This window comes from Chiroxiphia lanceolata, chromosome 7, assembly GCF_009829145.1.
Source record: "Chiroxiphia lanceolata isolate bChiLan1 chromosome 7, bChiLan1.pri, whole genome shotgun sequence".
In the NCBI taxonomy this organism is placed as follows: Eukaryota; Metazoa; Chordata; class Aves; order Passeriformes; family Pipridae; genus Chiroxiphia; species Chiroxiphia lanceolata.
Window position 1 is genome coordinate 27,221,466 of NC_045643.1, and position 21,225 is coordinate 27,242,690.

The window sequence follows — 21,225 nt, forward strand, 5'->3', positions numbered from 1 at the left end:
TAGTGTTTGAGGTTGCATTAAATTCTTGCTCTACAGTAGCAACTTTTTTCAGTGAAAACTTTGAGGAACTGCTGTGGTTTATTCTGTGAAAAACTGGCTGGAGAGACTATTTCCTCTGAGTCATCACTGGGAAAAATCCATTATTACAGGGGTGAAACACATGATCATGGCAGCTAGAATTGAAAAAATAGCTATAACTGAAGGTATTTAGAATACCTCAAATTTTTGTAGGTATATTGAACATATTCAGATCTGTTGATAGAGCATATTTCAAACCCAAAAGTGTCAACATCATTGCTTTCCACAATTGTAGTTAATCTATATATCCAAAATATTACATTGCTGTGTAATGATCATGACAAAGTTACAGATCAGTCTTTCACAACCAAAGACCCTCATCACTAGATTAACATGGTGGTTATTCCTGCATGGTGTACAACAAATGAGAAGAAAGAAATAAGATTATTACATCCACCAGCAATGTCTGGACCCCCCTTTTTTTAGCAGTTTGTGGATATCTACCTGTGCTGAAATCTGGCAAGGAAGCCCTGCCAGTAGAGGCATAGGATGTTGCAGAGGTAGCAAGCTGGGAGCCAGGAAGGAAGGCAATACTTCCTGACACTCTTAGCAATCTCAGAGGAAGGAGAGCATCCTGCCTAGTCATGCTAAATCAGCTAAAGAGTCCCTATTAACACAACAAGTCCCTTACCCATCCTTGTTTAAGCAGAAGGATACTCTGATTTGGTTAGGAAAGAGAAGCTGTGATTTTGTATGTGGCTGTGCAAAGCACCCATTGAACTTCACTCTCCTGTACTGTGACTTCCCAATTTGTTAAAGGGAGCTGTGAAATGAAGAACCTGAGGATTTACCTGTCTTTATTTTGTCTCCCTTTATCAAGCACACTTGTCAGTTTTCACCTTTTGTGCTATGCCTTGACTTAAATATTTGTGCCATGTACCATTAAAATTCTCAGCTGAAAATTTTCCTCCTTTCAGCTGCACAACTACTGCATACCATTTGTTAATTTGAGAATTTCAAATACATTTAGTGTGAATAATAGTAGAGTTCAAAGAACAACGATCTGTCTTTATACACAGAACTGCCAAATCCCCTAAGCCAAGGTGATTCCATTCTGATCCAGAAAGGGGTATCAGAGTTTAATCTCTTGTGCCCTAATAGTCTTTTGCTTCTTGTCTAACAATTGCCAGTTCCACAGGCAGTTTTTGTAATATTGATATTTTCAGGAGCCAACCAACATTAACCCCATAGTTTATTGTTTTAACTGTTTATTAGTGTATTTGGTTTAGACAATTTGACAAAAATGGCAGCTTAGATGACAAATTTAAAGCTGTCAGCCTCATGGAGTGACTCCATACGGAAGTTACGAGAAACATTAAATTGCAAAAAAGCTTGTAAACCCTTTGTTAAATAATTTTAATTGAGACTGGTATATGCTCAAACCAATGTAAATAACAACTTATACAGACAAGAATGCATTAGAAAAAAAACCAAAAACAAAGCAAATAAACCCACAACAAAAGCCTTGGATAGAAAAAACGTAAAAAGAAGAAAGATGATGTTATGCTAAATTCTCAGGCTACATTTTACTACTATTACTGTTACCATTTATCAAGGACTTTCAAAGCAGTTCTGATATTTTTCCCTAGCTTTGATATTTCTCCCCTTTGTGTTTGTAACTCTGGCTGTTACATTCTCAACTGTCATGTTCTTACCTAAACTTTCTCTCTTAAAAGTTTCTTTGTTCACATTAATTTCTGGTCATATTTGAATCAGCAAAGCAGAACACTTCCTGTCCTTGGGGTGGGGATGAACCCGTACTGGATATGAGGAGCCCATGTCAGCACTAACAGGATGCAGACCAGGAAGTTGTGCATTTTATTAACAGGAACAGAAGTGGCAAAGTTTTGGCAAAATCAGAGTGAAATATTTGTGCATTGAACAGAGTAAGAACTGGAACCAAAACATTTTTTTTTATAACTAAAGCAAAGTGGTTTGGTATATTTGGAAAACATCAGGAGCATATGAGACAAAGGTTCAGTTCAAAACCTAGGGCTGGAATGAGAGCTGTAGCTGCCCAACTAACTGGAGCCATGTCTCCAGCATGCTGAAAAAAGCTCCTTAGGTGAGTTGAGAGTACAAATGAGTTGCTTCCTGGAGCAACAAGCCATGGACACTCTACTGACAAATGAGTAGTCAAAAGTTTGGAATTAATAAAAATAAAGTTAGAATTAATATTGGTCAGTAAGAATAAAAACTGACTCAAATTCTCCTGCTGGAACACAAAGCATGCTTCTGAGGGAGCTAACAGTGCACATGGACCAAAATACAAGGAAATAGCTCTGTGGTGTGGATCTAAAATAGGATCAGGAGTAGCCACAAGTGTGGTGCCTTCTAATGTATTATAGTCCTGTCTGCTGCTCAGCACTTCCTAATCTGGGCTAGCATGTTTTCACACCTCTTCCAGCAGCAGGTCAAGAGTCTCTCCATGACTGAAACCTGTGACAGAACAAGCCTGGTTGTTTAAAATTTGCTAGATGAAGAAGGAATGTGCATCAAAAAAAGCTGACAGATGTTTTATTGGTCAGCTTTACAGGTTGGTCTTCCCGTCAATTATGGCTTTTCACAGAATGAAGTCTCTGACAGAGACAGGCGAGCATGGTCTTCTATTAGCCTTCTGGAAAAGCACAAAAAGCCTCATCTTTTCCATAGCCAAAAGAAATATATATTTAGCTTGAGGGAGATGGAAACTATCTTTTTTAAAAAAATAAATTCTACAGCTTTTTTCATTGTTGATTTGCGACCTTGAGATGTCTAAAATTATGCAGTATCCTCCTTTATGACAGCTGCATTTATAACAACTAATGTGGTAAGGGGGCAGCCCCTTTACTAAAAGCTTTTAGAAGGGAGGAGATAAAAGTTGCTGGTGAAATGGATGCTGCAGGTGCAGCAACCGAAGACAAAGCATGACAATCACACCTTGGTTTTACACTTGCAGCTTTTGGGAACTGACAGGAAAGGTTACTTTTGCTTTATACCTATTTCTGAGAAGCAAAACCTGATAATTATCAGGTGGTTCACCTGTGTCATGAAACAGCTGTGTCAACAACCTTCAGTTAAACTACATGTCAGAAGGAATGTGTGTGTGGAGTCACTCCATGAGAACTGCTTTAAACCAAGCTGGAAAACTCTGGGGCTGAGACTGTGTTTCCCACAGCTGTTGAGTAGGTCTCATTTTTTTTAACTAGAATAGACTCATGTGTCCAAGGTCTCTTAAGGCCCTCTTTTAATGTAGATAATCAATTCATCTAACACAGGTAAAAGTCCTAGCTGAACCCTTTATTTCTGTTTGCAAAATAGTCCCTCCCATCAGAAGTTTTGATTTTTTTTTTTTTTTTGCATACTGCAATCTTTACCTGATTACTTTTTAACTGCCTTATTTGCATGACAAGAACTAAGAAACAAAAGTTCCATAAGATACATAGAACCTTAATGATGGAAAAGCTGGCTATGGCCTAGTGAAACTGAAAATGTTTGTAAAATCACAGCTCTCTCTGGGCAAGGAATTATAAGAGTTGTAAAGATGAGCTCATTTTTAGTAAACTATAAAAGATGAGCCCTGAAGTTTAAGGGCAGAGTTAAATGAGCAGAGCAGTGCTTCAACTCTTTCTGCCACGATTCAGACTGTGTTTAGAAATGGCAGCTTAGACCTGTCTCCATTAGTATCATACAACAAAGTAAGGAAGTGCAAATCAGCTAAGCGGCAAAGGAACTGAGTTTTACCGTCCTTTCCACAATTGAAAATTTCCCAAGTTATCCCCAGAAAACCCTTGGAGAGGTATAAGGAAAACCACAAGGAAACTTTCTGAGCTGAGAAGTCAAAGACCAGCTGATCCAAATAAAGGATTCTTTACATGCTAAAAAGAGAGATTCAGCAGGTGGTCACATTGCTAAGGAAGGCTCTGTGAAAAAAAATGGAAAAGGCATTAAGCTGAGTCCAGCATGGACGTGACATGACTATTGCATTTTGCATTTGACATAATGGATATCTCCAGCTACAGTGGGCAAATCCATAGCATTATTGCTTTCCAAAGAGCATGGAGGACTGCTCTTTTTTGGAAAGATGTGGCAGCTGCCACAAGATTATAATAATGTCTCAGTCTTGCTCTATATAAAGATCTTTTCTAAATTTACAAGGAAATAACTCGTTGGGTTAAAACATTTGTCAAGAAAAGATAAATTGTGAAACATCTAGGATCTTCCATTTACTTTGCCCAATTCCCAGCTATATACCTACCTTTTAGCTGTCTTGCATCCTAAATTGATTCTTGCTAGTAAGTGGAAGAGCTAAGATGACAAACATCATCTACCACTCTCTTAAGACCTTTGGCAAAAGGAATGGGGAGACTTTGGGGAAAGTAGCATCTGAAGTTGTTACAGTAATCTAACCCTGTCAGATTCTGCCAGATCTAACCCTCCTCTGAATGTAATCTATGCAAGCCAACAAGTTCAGTGGGAAGCTTATAGGAAATGACTTAAGAAGAGAGTATCTTGTAAATACTGCTCTTCGCCTTAAATTGAAAGAGGGAAGAAAGGAGAGAGTAGCAGCCTTTCCTTTCAAATCAGAGGAATAAGATTGATCCTTTGTATGCAATGTCTTAGGGAATACATCTTGTGTGTAGTAAACTAGACATTAGTACCTTCTCTTCTGAGGTAATCTGAGCCCATATTTAGTAGGACAGTGCCCCAGATAATAAGCCAAAGACTATACTATGCTAGTCAAGGAGTGTACTTAAATCTGGTTGAAGCTGGGAAAACTATTTTTGCATGAAATACTGTTCTCTAAACCAGAGATGGTATAAGCAAGAGTGATCTGTCTTAGATAAGGGTTACAGCACACATTGAATGGTCCCTGCTCTCATTAAGATGTCACAATTTATATTGACTATGCTGGTGGCGTCTGTGCCTTTGCAATTTAGCTTTTCTAGCTTCCATGGGTGGGCTTACATTGTCTGCTTGGCATTGTCCATCTATTTCTATGAACCAGGATTGTTTATGGGACACTATAAATTAACAATGCTAGTTTTTAACCTCAAAAATCTCAAAAACGAATTAACTTACAGTGACACACATTAGAGTTTAACCTTGAGATTTGCAGACCAAAGTCTTCTGTTGATCTGCAGAAGGGAAAAACATGGCCTGCAGAAAACAGTTCTCAAAAAGAGTTTACTTCCTTATTCTTTTCAGCTGAAATAATGATGATCACAATGCTTCAGTATGAAGTTAATTTCTACACTATACAAGCTGTCCTGAGGCCAAAAATTAATTTGGCATTTGCCAGGAAACACCTCACTATATAGCTACTCAGATTTCTAAACTGACGCTGTAAGTTTTCAGAATAATCTCCCTAACTAATCGGTTTCCATCCCTTCTCTAATTCCAGCAGTATAATTGTTACTCTCCAAAGCTAAGAGCAAAGAGTAGATAATCAAGTGACACTGAAAACAGCATGAAAAACATCACCATAAAATCCAGTGCTCACAAACAGCAATGTCTCAGATGGTGCTGCTTAAAATCAGACCACTAGTGTCAGGGCTAATTCTATGTTTTCTGTTTTGAAAGATTCCACAATAATTTTGATGCATTGTGTACTGCTTCCAGAGAATGGAAAAATATGATTATAGGCCACCTCTCCATTATGTGACCATTTCTGTAGTGGTTAAATCTGTATCAATTGACATTTAGCCTTTTGCAGATGTTTTCACAGACGGGAATTGGTATGGAAGAAAAAAAAGTAGGGGGAAAGCAGTCCTTGTACATCTTATGACCTAGTTGTAATTCCATTTAAAATGTTAGAGAACTATTGCATTGAAAAAGGAAAGCCTAAAAAAATGACAAGGGTTATAAGGGGAATAAATGTAGTTATGTGAGCCAGATCAAACCAATTCATTTTCTGCTACTCAAAGTCTGATCAGGAAAAATAGGCTAAAGGTTTGTTGTTACCCTTCAAGAAATCCAGCTTGAGGATGAAATTTATGCCTGACTGCAGACAAGCCATTTGGAAAAGTCAGAGTTTGATTTATTGTTCTCTGAAAGGTTGTGTAAAGCTTCTTACTAAAGATTTCAAAGTTACACAAAGGTGGTTTGTATGATTAAGGGCAATGATAGTTCTCAAGAACTCTTAGAAGAAACAGACATAAGCTTGCTCTCATTTATGAAAATGTCAAAACAAGTAAACGAGATTTGAGAAACCCAAGATACGACACAGTTCAATAAACTGTAGTTGATAAAAAAATGTCGAAAAAAGCCATTCTTTGGCCATTCTGCTCTGGGACAGAAAATCTGTAACACAACTTGCAAGGTCTTAAAGCATGCCCCTGCAATGAAAGGGAAAAGACAAACTAAATTAGAGCAAATGTTCACTGCTTCTCAGCAAACAACATCTAGGCTGCGAACACTAGATGAATTTAGGATTTCAGTTATTTATTTTGAGGAGATTAGTCTCGGTAGAAGGGTGGGTGGATTTGCTTGTGAGTACATAATGCCGTTCTCTTGTGCTGTAAATCAATGTAGCTCCAATGAAACTTGGAGAAAAGCAGAATTTCTGACTCTTAAACACTATTTTAGATATGTATAATCACAAGAGCTTCAACTGTTAAATTAAAAATATATATGTACCCACATATATATGCCTCTCTCTCCCCTCAAAGGTTCCTTTCTGGTTATATTTCACCTTTGCTTGTTCACATTACCCACAGTATCAGAAGTCTCAACTCAGAGCTTCCTGGCTCTTGGTAATTATTTCAGTCTTCACTTTACTGCAGCGTTTCTGTTTTATATTTATGGTATTCCAGCAATACATCATAATGAAATAACAAAACTTGGAGATTGAATAGAAGCTTGGCTGTGGGCTTGAAGTGTCTGATGGAGTCCTGGATTTATATTTTGGCCAAGGTACATTACTTTTGCAGATTCAGGACCCCACAAACCAGTGCAGCTGCTCCCAAGCTTTTTCTAAGGAATAGGTTTACTGTAAATTGCATCAGAAGATAAAAGGTGGTGGGGTTTTATTTGTTTACAATGTATTTAAGAATGAGTTAACAGGTTGAATATTGATGAAACATACTAATATATTGAATACTAAATTGCTACTAGTGACATAATTAGCTTCTAGCAAATAGTCTTTTCTGAAAAGCTAATCTCTTACTCTTCTGACAGATCCTAAGTATGTGTTACTGTTCACTGAAAAGATAAAAAACAATGCAAAAGCCAGAATGTTACGGGATACAAATCAAATTTACTTTGAAATTACTTTCCTTAATCCTGTAATGTAAAGCATATTGTACTCTTATTGATTTAACATGGAAAAAAAAGAAAAGGCTCTTTGTAGACTGTATTAGGTTATCAACCATGAGTAACATCTTCTTTTCTAGAGAAGAATGCTGTGTGAACTAACACACGAGCACTCAGCTCAGAAGTGAAAATTTTCTCTAATGCAGCAGTATTATCCCATGACTGCATTAAGTGCTTAACAAGCTCTGTAATTGAGAATAACCTAATGTCATAACAGTGTCATAACAATTACATTAACAGATTCATAGACACAAACTTCCTCATAAACTTCAGTGGTGCAATAAGTTCCTACAAGTTTCCTACAATACCCACTTGATCCACTTTTTTGAGGCTTTCACCTCTGCATTGAAATACAGCAACTAATGAACAATGAAGTGTTATGTGGTATAAGTTTAGGGAGTAGTATCTGTAGCAAAGCACAGCTGAAGAGGAATTTTAGTAGACAAAATTTGTAGCCATTTGTTCCACCTTCAAAACCACTTCCTACAGAACTTCCAGAAGAGATTTTCCATTCAAGTTCACATCCAGACCTTCTTTGATTTAACATTTGCCAGCATGATAGTGCAGAATTATGCTGTAATTGCAAGAAAAGTCTAATATTTTGAGCCACCAAGTCATATCAGAATTTATTTTAAAAAGTGTGGCATTCATGAATAAGTAAAATACTATCATAGCAAAAACTGTATTACAAAATTCAGTTACCAAGACCCTCTCCTAAACTGTGAGGTGCTTGAAAAAAAAATCTATTTCTATTTAAATGGTGAAGGGGCATCAAAACTCCCAAATGTTTGCAAAAGATGCTGTGATTAAATATGGAAAAGAAAAAACTGCATTCATAACAATGAAGATAAGAGACTAAATACGAAGGGCTTTCATGGCCTCAGAATATGTTTGCATAAAAATGCTCTGGTTAAGTTTGCAGGAGGACACTTTAATCTCATTCTAAGTTACATCAACTTAATTAGAGATTGTGGACAGAAGTAGGTACTTAAAAATTATATAATTTTAATGCAGAAATCTTCTTTCTGAAGTGTTATTCTACCCTTCTAGAATGCTGGTTGCTATAAAAGCCAGTAATTTTCATTATTAATTTAATATATTTGTCAATAATTTAATCTAAAAAATTTGATTAAAAAATAAGGGGAGCAAGATCTGTTAGCATGAACTTTTTTTAAGCATGCTCAAATCACCCTCTATTCTACAGGGTAGGACTCTTCAACACAGGGAGGTAAATCCTCAACAATGTTAGCTACTTGTTATTCTGGAAAAATCCTCTGCCTTATCTATTTCTGTAATAATTCATGTTTTTACCAAACTGCCTTCAGTGTGATCTGTAAGACACTAAAGCATGCTTTCTACCCTACATATAAATGGCAAAGCTGTACTTAATGTATCTGCTTCAGCAGTACACTTCAGGAAACGTGGGCCAACTGGAGGGAGACCAAAGAAGAAAGAGAGTGATTGGCAATTAGGAAACATCACCTACAAAAAACAACTGCAAAAACAGGTGTTATTTAAAGGAGGAAAAGATTTCTGAGAAGTGAAAATGATAAGGATTTTTTAATATTTAGCATATTGATGTAAAAAATGGAAAAAAATCTGATTGCTATGTCCAGCATGCAAATAACAAATATGCTGAAACTGCAGAAAGTGACATTTAATGTAAATGTTGTTGTTTTTTTCCTTATGATAAAGTAACTTAGTATTTTAAACAAACTGCTATAATGATACCACAACTTTAACTGTGTTAAAAAAATTACATGCCAAAAATTATATATTTATAACTGACCTTGCCTTTGGGCCATGGAATGAGACTACTTGACCTCTTATGGCTCTCTGTTAACCTTTTATTTTCTTTTGATTCTTGGCTATGAAGTTATTTACAATAAACTTAACTCCTTCTGTAAAGGCTCCAAGATCAGGCCCTGAATCTGTCATGGTGTTGATAGTAATGACGATCAGAAGTGTAACACTTGTAAAACTGGAATGTGAAATCCCTTACCTCACAAAATGTCAGTGAGAATCCCTTTAAGAATGACCCTGTGATATGATCCTGACAAATCCCAGCTGTATCTGAAATGGAAAGGTTATTTGACAGTGAACTTTATTTTAGTGTGGTGACTTCCGGCTGTCTGTAACAAAAATAAATGGAATGATATAGTCAAAACACTGTAATCTCCTACAAGGCCAAAACCAGAGTCATATTTCATTTACTATCACTTGTTTCAGATATACTTTAGTTTATTGCTTTATGGTTCTTGAATGCTGAAATTCATAAATCATGATAAGGTCAGCTGCATTCTCTTAGGTATACAAATAATCTGTAAAATGTAGTTCTTGTTAGACTATCCATGCCCAAAGAGAAAATCACCTTTGACTAAATTATTTTTATTTTAGAACAAACTCTGTTTGAGTGTACATTGTGTACATGTACCTCTTCTTACAAGTTATCTAAGCCTAGATTAACTCTGGCAGCTGAACTCTGCACATACAAAAAATTATGTATTTTGAGAACAAAAAAGACATCACAGCATTCTAGATAGCACAATAGGGTTGTTTTTTTTCTGTGTTCCTCAGTCTTTCTTCTGTTTTCCCAAGCTTTCTTCTATTCTCCTCAGTCTTACCCTAACATTCATTTTGATTGAAAAATGGTTTTAAAAGTAGGATAAAAAAATTACAGTAACTTTGGACTGAATAAATTAATAAAAACTTATGGATCTGGTTACCTCCACTGAACCATTGCTTTGTGCTGCCCAGGTGTTATAAGGAACTGGTCATGTGTAACTAAGAACTGCTTCAGACAGGGGCAAAATCTTCCTGCTGGTTTAGCCTGTTCTTATATTACTGGCACAACCTCAGTGCAGGAGATGAAGCAGGACCACTTCTTTTTCCAGTGACCCCTGATTTCTTTGTGGTTATTACTGGCCACAGTTCCTTGCAAACTGAGACTGGAGTAAAAGCTGTGAATCAGGTACCTGTCGTGCCATAGTTCCTCGACAGCATTCAGATGGCAGAATTCTCTGCCTCTTATTTCTCCTATTTCTAGAGATTCCAAATTACATCACTAAATCAGCAAAGACTGACATCCTAGGTAGCACTGATTCCCTTGCAATTCAAGAACCTCCCTCCAGTTTCTTCATCACTGTATATACCTTTCTTTTTACCTGGGACTACTATTACCTGCTCCCTGCAGGAACAGTGCTGGAGAGGGGATACTCCTCCTGTCCATCATTTGCAGCCTGCTAGGCCTTATAGTTCCTCAAATAAATTTTTCCTGAATGGGCTCCTTACACTGTTCTTCTTGTAGTCACTTGTGTGAAAAAAAAGAAAGAACCAAACAAAAACAGGCCGGAGATGCTGAAACACTCTCAAAGAAGAACTGGGTGTGCAAAAATGATGGGAATAGGGCTATGTATCTGGGGTTTACATCTTTCCCATCACCAGTTTCTGGAACTGATTTTGGCTAATTCTTGTTCCAGCTAACCATCTTTCTAGAATACATTTCTACTTATAACATAGAACTGCTCAGAAGGGAAGTATGAGTCCTGATCTTTGCAAAGAAATAATATTTACTGTTCAGTCTTCCCACCACACTTACTGTTGTTTATGACTCTGGCAGTGACACACAGTGCCCCGTTACATTCTTAGTGGGCTAGAAACTAAATATATGCATGAAAAATACCGTTCCTATCTCTAGGAATTTGCAGTTTAAAACATGTTATGGCAAGATAAAGCAAGAGCTGTAGACAAATTTTTCCATCTCTACTGAAATTTTACTTGTTTAGAAAGTGAATGTTTATTGTCTGCAAACCACATAGAATAAAATAAGTGCAATACAAATGACAATGAAAAGGAATTTTTTCTCCTAAATTGTTCTATAGAATTTTTCTTCCTAAAGTACTGAAGCAAAAAATATATCTGTAACCATGGAGATTATACCAGGCAACATGCATAATAATTCAAAGTGTGGCATCACACAAATGTTCTTTGTCATGAGTGGATTACTACAAAGAAGTAGGTTTCGCCTAAACAATTTTCAGAAGCAGGATAGATGTGGTTCATTTCTCAACCCTCTTTTTTGCAAGGGGGAAGGGGAAGTGTCAGCACTGTGGCAAGTGCAGCAGCGTAGTATTGTGTTCAGTTTGAAAAGACCCAGCTTCCCGGGTTCTTGGGAGTTTTGAGTCAGAGATATGATTTGCTGAAAATATTTATCTCCTGTGAATAGTCACATCAGAGCAATGAATCCCACCACATTGCCCACGTGGCATAAAAGATGTCCATGGCGACATATAGTTAAGGATAAATAGTAAACAGTTCTAATTAATTTTTGTTTGGTTTGGTTTTAGGACTACATACAAATGTACAAAATCTGTATTAAAACCATTTATGTTTAATCCTAGAAATACCAAGATTTGGCTAATTTGTTAGCTATAAAACAGCATTCCTTCACATTTGGCAATATTTCTTTCTCTGCTTATTCCTTCTCTGTATGGATGGCATCAAATAGGAAAGAGCTCTCAGTCTGCCAGTTTCTAATGCAGGATGAATATTGATGTGGTTCTTAGTCTGATACAATCTATAAATCAGAGGGAAAAAATTGCTGCAATCAGGACCTTTCATAATTCATTAATTTCATAATTTCACTTTTCCACCTAAGGGGTTAACTAAAATCTGGTGGTTTGCAGTTCTTTGAGTTAGGAGGAGAAACTGATGATGATACAAGGATGATGTAAACCCTGTTAAGTTACAAACAATGTAGAAAATGTGGTTTCCTTCAAGACAGGAGAAATTCAGAAGATACGTCCTTTTTATGCAGTCCTGAACTCCTCAGTTGTTTCTCAGAGCCACGCACCTACTTTTTTTTTCTGTCTCTGTAATTTCTTTTTTCCAATTCCTGGCATTTTTTGCCTGAAATTATAGATTACAGTAAATGTCTTTCCAATTCCTCCTCCATCTTATTTTGCTTTGGCAATAGGGCGCTGTTTCACGTATCACTTTTATAAAGTTGAACTTTTTCTTTTTTTGCATTTATTTTAAGTGACAGACCTTTTTTATGCTCTCCAACTTGAAAATGCAATTTTTCTCAGCCACCAATGGATAGAGGTTGAATGTAATTAATTCTTTCCCTTTCTTTTCTGTAGGAGGCTAAAAAGAGGTCCAGTGTGAAAGCAGGAGTTAACACTGTTACTTAACGCATTACTTCTGTCCCAGAGGAGCTGACCCCCCCCAGACATCAGTGGTAATCATCATTTCCATCATTGCCTAAGATGGGTGTTATCATGCAAAGCATGTTTTTTAGAAGGAATAATTTTACCCAACATATTCATTCTTAAATTTACTGTGTGGAATTCAAATACATCAACATTTATATCTAGAAAAATTAACCGAATTAAAGCAACATGGAAGGTATATTTTACTTCGTAACTTGCCAGACAGCGGTGCCTGGCCATGTGATTAGCAGCACTAGGATTGGCCAGAGAGATTTTGGATTTGGGAACTGATAAAGATTTGTAAAATAATCACAGTAAATACAGCAATAGCCATTGTTTTCTTTACCTGAGCAGTGAGAACTGCTCTGGGCTGCACATATGTGACAGTATTGCAGCACAATGATTTAATAAAGCACTTAGCACTCCCAACCCTTATGAGGCAAATCAGGGACACTTCCATTCCTTTCCCTTCCAACTTCAGATTTAATTTCTGCATCCCTTGGTAGAATTTGCGCTACAATGTGTGGTGCATTTAAGACAGAGCCCTTCCTAACTTCTTTTCTTCCCCCTGTACTCGGCGCTGATGGGGCCACACCTCAAATCCTGTGTCCAGTTCTTGGCTCCTCAATTCTGGAAGGACACTGAGGTGCTGGAGCATGTCCAGAGAAGGGAACAGAGTTGGTGAAGGGTCTGGGGCACAAGTCCTATGAGGAGTGACTGAAGGAACTGGGGTTATTTATCCTGGAGAGGAAGAGGCTCAGGCTTATCACCCTCTACAGTCACCTGAAAATAAGGTTGTAGGTGGGGATCAATCTCTTTTCCCAGGCAACCAGCGACAGGACGAGAGGATGTGGTCTTAAGCTGCACCATGAAAGGTTTAGGTTCAACATTAGCAGGAATTTCTTCACAGAAAGGGGTGATTAGACATTGGAATGGGCTGCCCAGGGAGGTGGTGGAGTCACTGTCCCTGGAGGTGTTTAAGGAACGGCTGGACGTGGCGCTTGGTGACATGGTCTTGTTGACATGGTGTTATTTGGTCACAGGTTGGACTTGATGATCTCAGAGGTCTTTTCCAAAATGACTGATTCTGTGATTTTGTGTTTCCTTTGGGTCAAACCGAGCCAAACAGGGCTCGGGGAGAACAGACAAAGGTAGCAGTGGAGTAGGGAGACCCTTCCCGCTGCTCTCGGCTGCTCCTTAGGCGAGACAGGCCCCCGACAGTCCTCGCGGGGCTCGGCCCCGCCCCCGCCCCGCGCCCTCCCCCGGCCCCGCCCCGCCGCGGTACCCGGAGCCGATTGGTCCGGGCAGCGTCACGTGACGGCGGGGCGGGCGGGCGCGCGCTCGCGGGGAGCCGGGCCCGGTGGGAGCGGCGCCGGCGAGGGCGGAAGTGCGCGGCGAGGGCGCGCGGGCGGCTGCGGTGCCCCCTCAATGAGAGCCGGGGGGCGGCGGCAGCACCGGGCACAGCCGGGCCGAGGGGCACAACCGGGCCGAGGGGCACAACCGGGCCGCGAGCCGCGCCGGAGCCCCCAGGTGAGAGCGAGGGGCAACCCCGGGATCCCCCCATACCAACCCCGGGATTGTGGGAGGGGGCTCGGCTGTCCGGGCCCCGCGCCCCGGTGAGGGGAGGCGGGAGCCGCCAGGTTCTGGCGCTGCCCGGGGATGGGCTGAGCGCTCCTGTGTCCGCGCTCTGCGGAGGGCGAGGGGAGGTGTCACCGGGGGTGCGGGGCAACCTCTCCTTGCGGGGGGCGAGGGGAGCCCGCGGGTGCTGCCCCGGGACGCGGCCCCTCAGCCGCGGGGGAGCCCCAGGGTGCGGGCGGGGGAAGCGACGGTGACCGCCGGGCCTGCGCGGGGCCGCAGTGGGAGGCGGGAGGCCCCGCTCCTGCGGCTCCCGGTGCCGCCGGGCTGAGGTGGAGCCGGGGGACGGCGGTGACTCGTATCTACAAGTGGGACTGGGGGAGGGAGAGGGCGAGGAGGAGCCGGCCTTGAGCCCCAGCTCCTCGGGCGGGTTCCTCCCGTGCAGGCTGCCCTGCCTTCCGTGGGCTGCCCGAGGATAACTGATAACGTTTTGTCTGTGCGAGATAAACAGAGGGGGTTTGGGTGCTGTCGGTCTAAGCCGAACCAGAAGTTCCTGAAGGATCTTGTTTTATCTGGGCAGGTTCTCTCTGTGCCGGTCCTTATCCTCCTTGCAGCCTTACGGGTGTAGATCTTGTAGGAAGGGAAGGGTGGTGCCTGAGTGTGACCTTACCTGGAGAAGGGCAGGGACAGAGGTGAGACAAAGCAGCCCAGTCATGCTTCCTGAACAGCTGGGGGAGGCCTAACCAGGTCGTTCTCCTGGAGCCCTGTTGAATCGATTCTGATCTGAGAACAGGAGACTTAGTCTTGACTACCCCTGGGTATTTTCATAGTGGAAGAGAACAAGGAGACTATACCTGCACTAGGATCAGCCTTGCATTTTTCAAAGCTGTAGCCTGCAGCCTAGGTAGCTTTTTTTTTTTTTTTTTTTAACTGTCCAAATGTTACTTCTGTAGTTCTGAGATCCTGGTTTCTCTTGTGAGGGACAAAGAAGTGCCTGTCTATTCAAGGGCATCCTCAGAGGTGTGATTTTCAGGAAAAGCTGTCTTTTTTTAGATGCCTTAAACACCTTCCTCCCAATTGACGTTAAAGCGACAGTAGGAGCTAACAACTGGGAACTAGACTTGTGGTTCTTGGAAGTGATTTGCTTGAAGGCTGAAAATAATTTTATTACAGAGAGCTGATCCTTGTGGGTCCCTTCCAACTCAGTATATTCAGTGATTCTGCAATTTAATAGCAACAGCTCAATTTTACTTGACAATAGCATCTTTACACTTATTCACATATAGCAGACTTTTTAGAATAATTTTACCTACTGCTTCAGTCACTTCTGTACACTGAACTTAGGTTTTTGCTTACTATGAGGTTATGTCAACTTACCATGGTGACATTTTTTGCATTTATTTCCTGTATTAAATACTCAATTTGAGAAATAGAAAAGCCTTCAGAGTGCTCCTGTAAATCAGTTTCCTATATTAGACTTTTAGTAGTAAATTGTTTTACACCTCTTTTGGAGTAGGCCAACTTGATTCTGTTTTGCATGCCTCGAGAAAAGTGAAGTGACCTATTTTCACTGGTATTATGTATGTGCTGCAGAGGAATTTCTAGTTTGAAGATTTAGCTGGAATGCTTTGCAAAAACTCTTTAACTGAAAGCTTAATTTGACCAGACAATACCCTTTCTTGGCCCTCCTTTTAAACTCTCAAACTTGTCTCTAATTGTCAGTGCAGTGGTACTGGAAATCTGGGTAGAAGAGCAGTTGAGACATTTTGATGAAATCAAGTCAGTGATGACGGGACCCTGCCTAGACAACTTGGAAGGGTGCACTGAAATCTTGGATGGTTTATAGTTCCTGTGATCTAATGCCTCTTTCAGACTCAAAGTTTTTTCAGTAGCAGCTTAATTGATTGAGCCCTACTGTTATTTGACCAAATGCTGGATAAAATAGCTTGCTTCTCTGGGAAGTGTTGGTGTCCAAACTTCATAAGGAACAAAACTGTCCTGTGAACAGAGCAGAAGTGGTCATGTGGTACAGCAGAACAAGCCCTACGATCATGATTTGGGAATCTGGTTTGTAATTTGTTCTTGTCCTGTTGCTTTGTAAACTCTGTTTCCTTTCCATGCAGCGGATAATTGCACTTTATAATTTCTTATTGACTAAATTCAAATTCCATGTGACCGATTAAGTGAATTGCTTTCCATTACACAATGAATTCATGTGAATTAATAGCCTCTCTTAGCAGGGGTACTGAAGGAGCCTGTTTCTCATGGCAGCTGTGCAGGCAGTGGGCACTCATGGGAATGCAAGTGCATAGTGGTATCAAGACAAACAGTGCCTAAGGTCAGTAGGTGTCTTGTGCCTGTAGCAAAGAGCTTGGGATGGGAGTAGTGGTCTCTGGGATTTGAGTGAAAGGTAGTGGCTGGGGAGGCCACTGAAGAATATAAACATAGGTGCTTGCTGCTTTTCATTCCCTGTGTGCCTGACTTCAAGTAACTTTTGCCTGATTGACTTACTGGTGCTGATCCTAATTATCAGCCAGGTTAGATAGCAGCTGTATTCTCAAACTCATTCTGTCTTCACTTGGAAGTGCTATCCTGCTGATAAAAACCTGCAGTTCTTTAGATTTTTTTCTCTCTCTTCATCTGTCTTCCACCCCCAGGTCTCTGCTAACAGTTCTCACCACTGTCAAGCAGTGTGATAAGGTTCCATTGCTTGTTACCTGCTATTGTGTGAAGCAGCAAAGTCAGCAAACAATCTTGTCTGTTTTGTTCTCCTAGTGGTACTAATCAATTTTGTGCCATTTGTTCTATGATACAGTTGCTGCCTGTCCCTTGACGAGGCTAAAGAACAGATACTTTAAATGTCCTTGTTGATATCTGCTAAAGAGCAGTCATTTTATTGGTAGCTCTTTTAGCCCAATAAACAAGACTAAACAACTTTTCTCAATGTCTGCCCCAGAAATATCAAGTCGTCTTGTCATTTAAGCAAGATGAGTGTGTATAACTCATGCTTTATCTCTTCATGTTCTTCCAAATACTGCTTTAATAGCAGCATTAGAGGATCTGTTTTGTCTCTTGTGCTTGAGATGTGCAAATGTGTTTTTCAAGACCTGTCAAAATGAAAGTCATGAAGTCATGTAATGTGCGAATGTTATTTAGGCTGATGTGTAAGTAGCTACTTGGATCTTTATGGTGACAAAGTGCTTGTGTAGAACAGTCACTTTGAACTGTTTTCTATGGGACCCTGAGCCCATAGCCCTCCTTGCTGAAGCGGTTGACGAAGGAATAATGGTTGATTACAGGAGCATGAGTCTTAAGGGAAGTGCAGTCTTGACTAGGAATCTGTGCAGGATCACAAGTCAAAAATTGAAAGAATTTGTTCTAGGATTATTAGCATTTGTTAAAGTCTTAATCCTGTCAGCTGTTACTTTGTGAATTAGTGTTACTGTCAGTTGAAGTGATTAGTGTGAAATATTTCAGGTCACTAATAATGCAATGAAACTGGAGTTTTTAATGTGTTCCTCTTAAATTTGGAATGTGTCAAAACTAATCCGAAGTCAAAGCATAGAACTGGAAAGCTGAGAGCACGCTGAGTTAAGCAGGTGCTGTGATATCCCTGATTTCTAGCTCTTTCTGTACGTATCTTTACCTGTAGTGAAAAAGATTATTCTTCAGAAGAATGCTGAAGACTGAGACTTAAGCCCCCATTTTGGGCATGGTAGATGGACATGTTAAAGAATGTTTCCAACTTAGATTTAATATTGGTGGGTTTGGGGATTTTTTTGCAAGGTATTGGCTTGAATCACAGGTTTAACAAAGGAAACAATCCCACTTTACAGGCTGTTGTAGAGTACTGTACTCAAAACATGGTGAAGCACTTCAAAAGATTATTTGTAGGAGCTACCTGAACTCTGGACTCCATGTTGCAGAACACTAAAGTGGCTTTTTTTTAAAGTAGATATTTTATAAGGTTAGTGCTCAGGAGGGCACTGCCTTGGGCACCACTCTAAAGCAGACATTTAGCAAGTGAAGTTGTTTTAGATCAAGTTGCTTGCCAGTTGCCTCAGCTTTCCAGAAAAGAGGTGGTTTTGCTAACTAAGGAAGCTGATCCCTGCTTAGAATGAGCCAGTCCTAAAGTACATAGTGATCTGTAATACAGCCTTTCCACTAAACTGCTGCTGTGGTAAGAAACTCCTCTCCATGATGGTGCTTTTCTGCTATTTAGTGTTCTTGGCTTACTGTGAGATTTTTTGGGTAGGTAAGGAATTCTCATTACTTTACTCACCAAGAAGTCTCACTGACTGACTTTTATGGCAGCTTTCTGCTTTTATCTACCATGTCATAAAACAGACTAGCCAAGCAATTTAAGGAAATGGTCTTTCAAAAGCCGGGAATGTGTGCTTGAAGCTGGTGCTATTTTTCTTTCTACTTTATCATGTTTCAAAGCACAGTCTAGGAATCAATTTCATATTTTAAACAATTCTGCAAACATTAGGAATTTTAAGTTTGTCTTATAATGCAAACTAAATTCAAAGTAGGCTTTATGGGTTGGATCTGTTCTGAAGTTATAATGAAAAGAAACTAATTAAAATTATGAGACAAGTTGACTGGTGGTGATACTGTACATCTTTATCTTCATTTAGCTTGTAAAACAGGGATCAAGCAGTGCTCTTGTCCAACTCCTTTCCTTAGTATTCACAACTGTCTTCTAATAGTAGCTATCATATAGTATGATTGTATAACAGGGGTCATAGCAGAGTAATGACCCCTGTTATACTCTTGTAAATAAATATTAGTTAAGATTTCTAATTATATGTTAGTCATCATGGACTGGCTGTAAGTCTTGTAGCTCTGCTGTACTACTTGTGCAAGTTGGCAAATAGGCCTTCCACTTCCAAAGACTCCTCAGAGATAAGATTTGTAGCAATGTGTTGCTGGGGCACAGACTTGACTTATGGAGTTGCTGAGGCTGGAAGACACTTCTGGAGACAATCTAGTGTAGTCCCCCTGGTGACTGTGCTACTCTTGACCCATGAACTGGCTCGTTATCATCTGTAGGTAGAGCTTTGTGCACTCCAGCTTTTCTCAGGGGAAGGGCAACTCTCCTGCCTTGCCTTGTTGGCTGATCTGTCCTAGAGAGCCTGTAGCCATCCACAGCAGCACTCCAACTGTGAGAGCTGTCTCAGCTCATCTCTGTGATCCCAGGGAGGTTATAACCCCAGCATCTCCCACCTGATCCCTGTGCTGCATGCAATAATGTACAGAAGCAGCCTGCTGTGCTGATTTCCTAGCAGGGGCACGAGAGCTTATGTGATGAGCTGTGTATCAGAATAGTAGATTTTTTTTCTGGTTATGTGCGCTGTGGAGAGAGGAAATGTCTCCAAGAGCACACAAGGATAAATGCATATCTTATATTCTGCATTGGTTCTGTATTTTCATGTGACCTGTCACTTGTTAGGTCATAAAGGGAAGTGTCCTGAAATAAGTGTGTTCTAATTCTCTGTGTTGAAGTGGTTCTTAGTTAACACTCTGCCACCCAAAACTTGTTCAGAGTTATGAACAAGCATGTTGTATTGTGCCACTCTTCATCCTATAGCACTCTGGAGGCTCTGGTTGGAGATCATGTTTGGCTGTAAATATTTTTATAGTGGTAGGCAAAGGCTTTGTGAGGGAGACCAAGGATAACACTTCTCCCGTAAGAGAAGCTCTCCACAACTTTTTAGTTTTATTAACTTTGAATAGCTGTACTGAAATAGGATGTGACCTCTGCACTGGTGTAATAATACAGTTCCCATTTGAAGATAGAAATACTGCTTTTGGTTTTGTTGTAAAGTACATGATTGCAGTAGTCTGGAAAACTACGTCTGTTTGTTGTTGGAAACATCTACTCTCGGTCCAGTACAAAGGTATCTTCTTGTATATGCACAATCCTTTGGTGTGGTATTCACTCTGCCTGATTGGGGAAACTGAAGTGAAGAAACCTGTTTAAAGGTGACAACACAACAACTGGGTTATGGATAACTAATAATTATCTGAGGTACTAAATGACACTGTTGTTGCTTTGTGTGCTGCAAATGCATTGACTGAAAGATGGGAGAAAGGTTGGCACTTGTGTTAAGTCACCTGATTGAGGGAACTGAGTGTATATATTATGGTATATATCTGTGAACCCCTCAGTTAAGTGCTTAAAACAGTGGAAGTACTTTCAGAGGCTACAGGAAGATGATTCCCCAGTGCCCCTGGGGAGGTGGGACTCTGTGGTTAAGAGTAAACTCAGGGTAGAGGGTTACTACTGGCCTGTCTGCATCAAATGTGAGCTCAACAGTGGCTTATATTTTCCAAATAGAGATATGAAGATGATACATTACCTGACTTCAGTTTAGGAGCAAGGAATGTAATTGTATGGGCAGATACAGTTGCTTCTGCTGGTATTACTTATACCAAACTAAATGATGTTTAGACTTGTGATTTATCCCAAGCATCTGGTTCGCTAGGAAAACTGAAGGCAAGTGTGATCTAGTGAGATACATCCTCTGGGGGAGCAAATGGTAGCAGATTGTGGCCTGTCTGCAGTGTTTGGTGCTATACTCCCAAGGCTTGGCTGGATCTGCCAGACCCATAGTTGGGGAGGAAATTTGACTGGGTAACAACATTCATGACAGCTCCTGCAACTCTGTAGCATTCTTCTCCCTGAATTGGCCTTTTTTGGAATTTGCTAAATCAATGTTAGTGGCAACTTCTTTGTGGGTTATATAGTTGCAGATTTTTCACTGAAGTAACTGAAACCATGTTGTAAGGTGGTACTGAAGTAAGATTTTAATCTAGGTTATTTTGAACTCTGGAGTGCCACTTAAGACACTGATTGTAAGATGAGATATTTGATTTGTCTGCTGTATTTGTTGTGCTCCTGGAGATCCAGTTAAAAGTCGGTATTAGTTTAACATCTGAAGCATCTCTTAGCAGTGGTTTGGTGGACTTAGTGTATGCTGTGTATCAAAGGTGAATGTGCTTCTGCGTGGATGAGCTTTCAAAGGAAGCATAGTTGAAGTACACTTTGCAATTCAGTGGGAGG

General features: G+C 40.2%; 1 protein-coding gene and 1 long non-coding RNA gene across 3 annotated transcripts in view; one reads left to right on the forward strand and one right to left on the reverse strand.

The window, feature by feature from the left end:
• The window catches only part of RALB (RAS like proto-oncogene B), a 50,148-nt gene that overhangs the window by 9,221 nt on the left and 19,702 nt on the right, over nucleotides 1–21,225 (forward strand). The window contains exon 2 of one of the 2 annotated variants that reach the window (XM_032692850.1): nucleotides 12,513–12,610. The gene's annotated coding sequence lies outside the window, so the exon portion shown is untranslated. Of the gene's footprint in view, nucleotides 1–12,512; nucleotides 12,611–13,952; nucleotides 14,112–21,225 lie in introns of those variants that run through there. The other variant, XM_032692849.1, reaches the window with a different exon arrangement.
• On the reverse strand, nucleotides 9,411–12,412 carry LOC116789253. Its single transcript, XR_004357950.1, has 3 exons — nucleotides 12,120–12,412; nucleotides 10,552–10,681; nucleotides 9,411–9,444 (listed from the first exon to the last, which is right to left on the reverse strand). It is a non-coding gene; the product is annotated as an uncharacterized LOC116789253 (long non-coding RNA).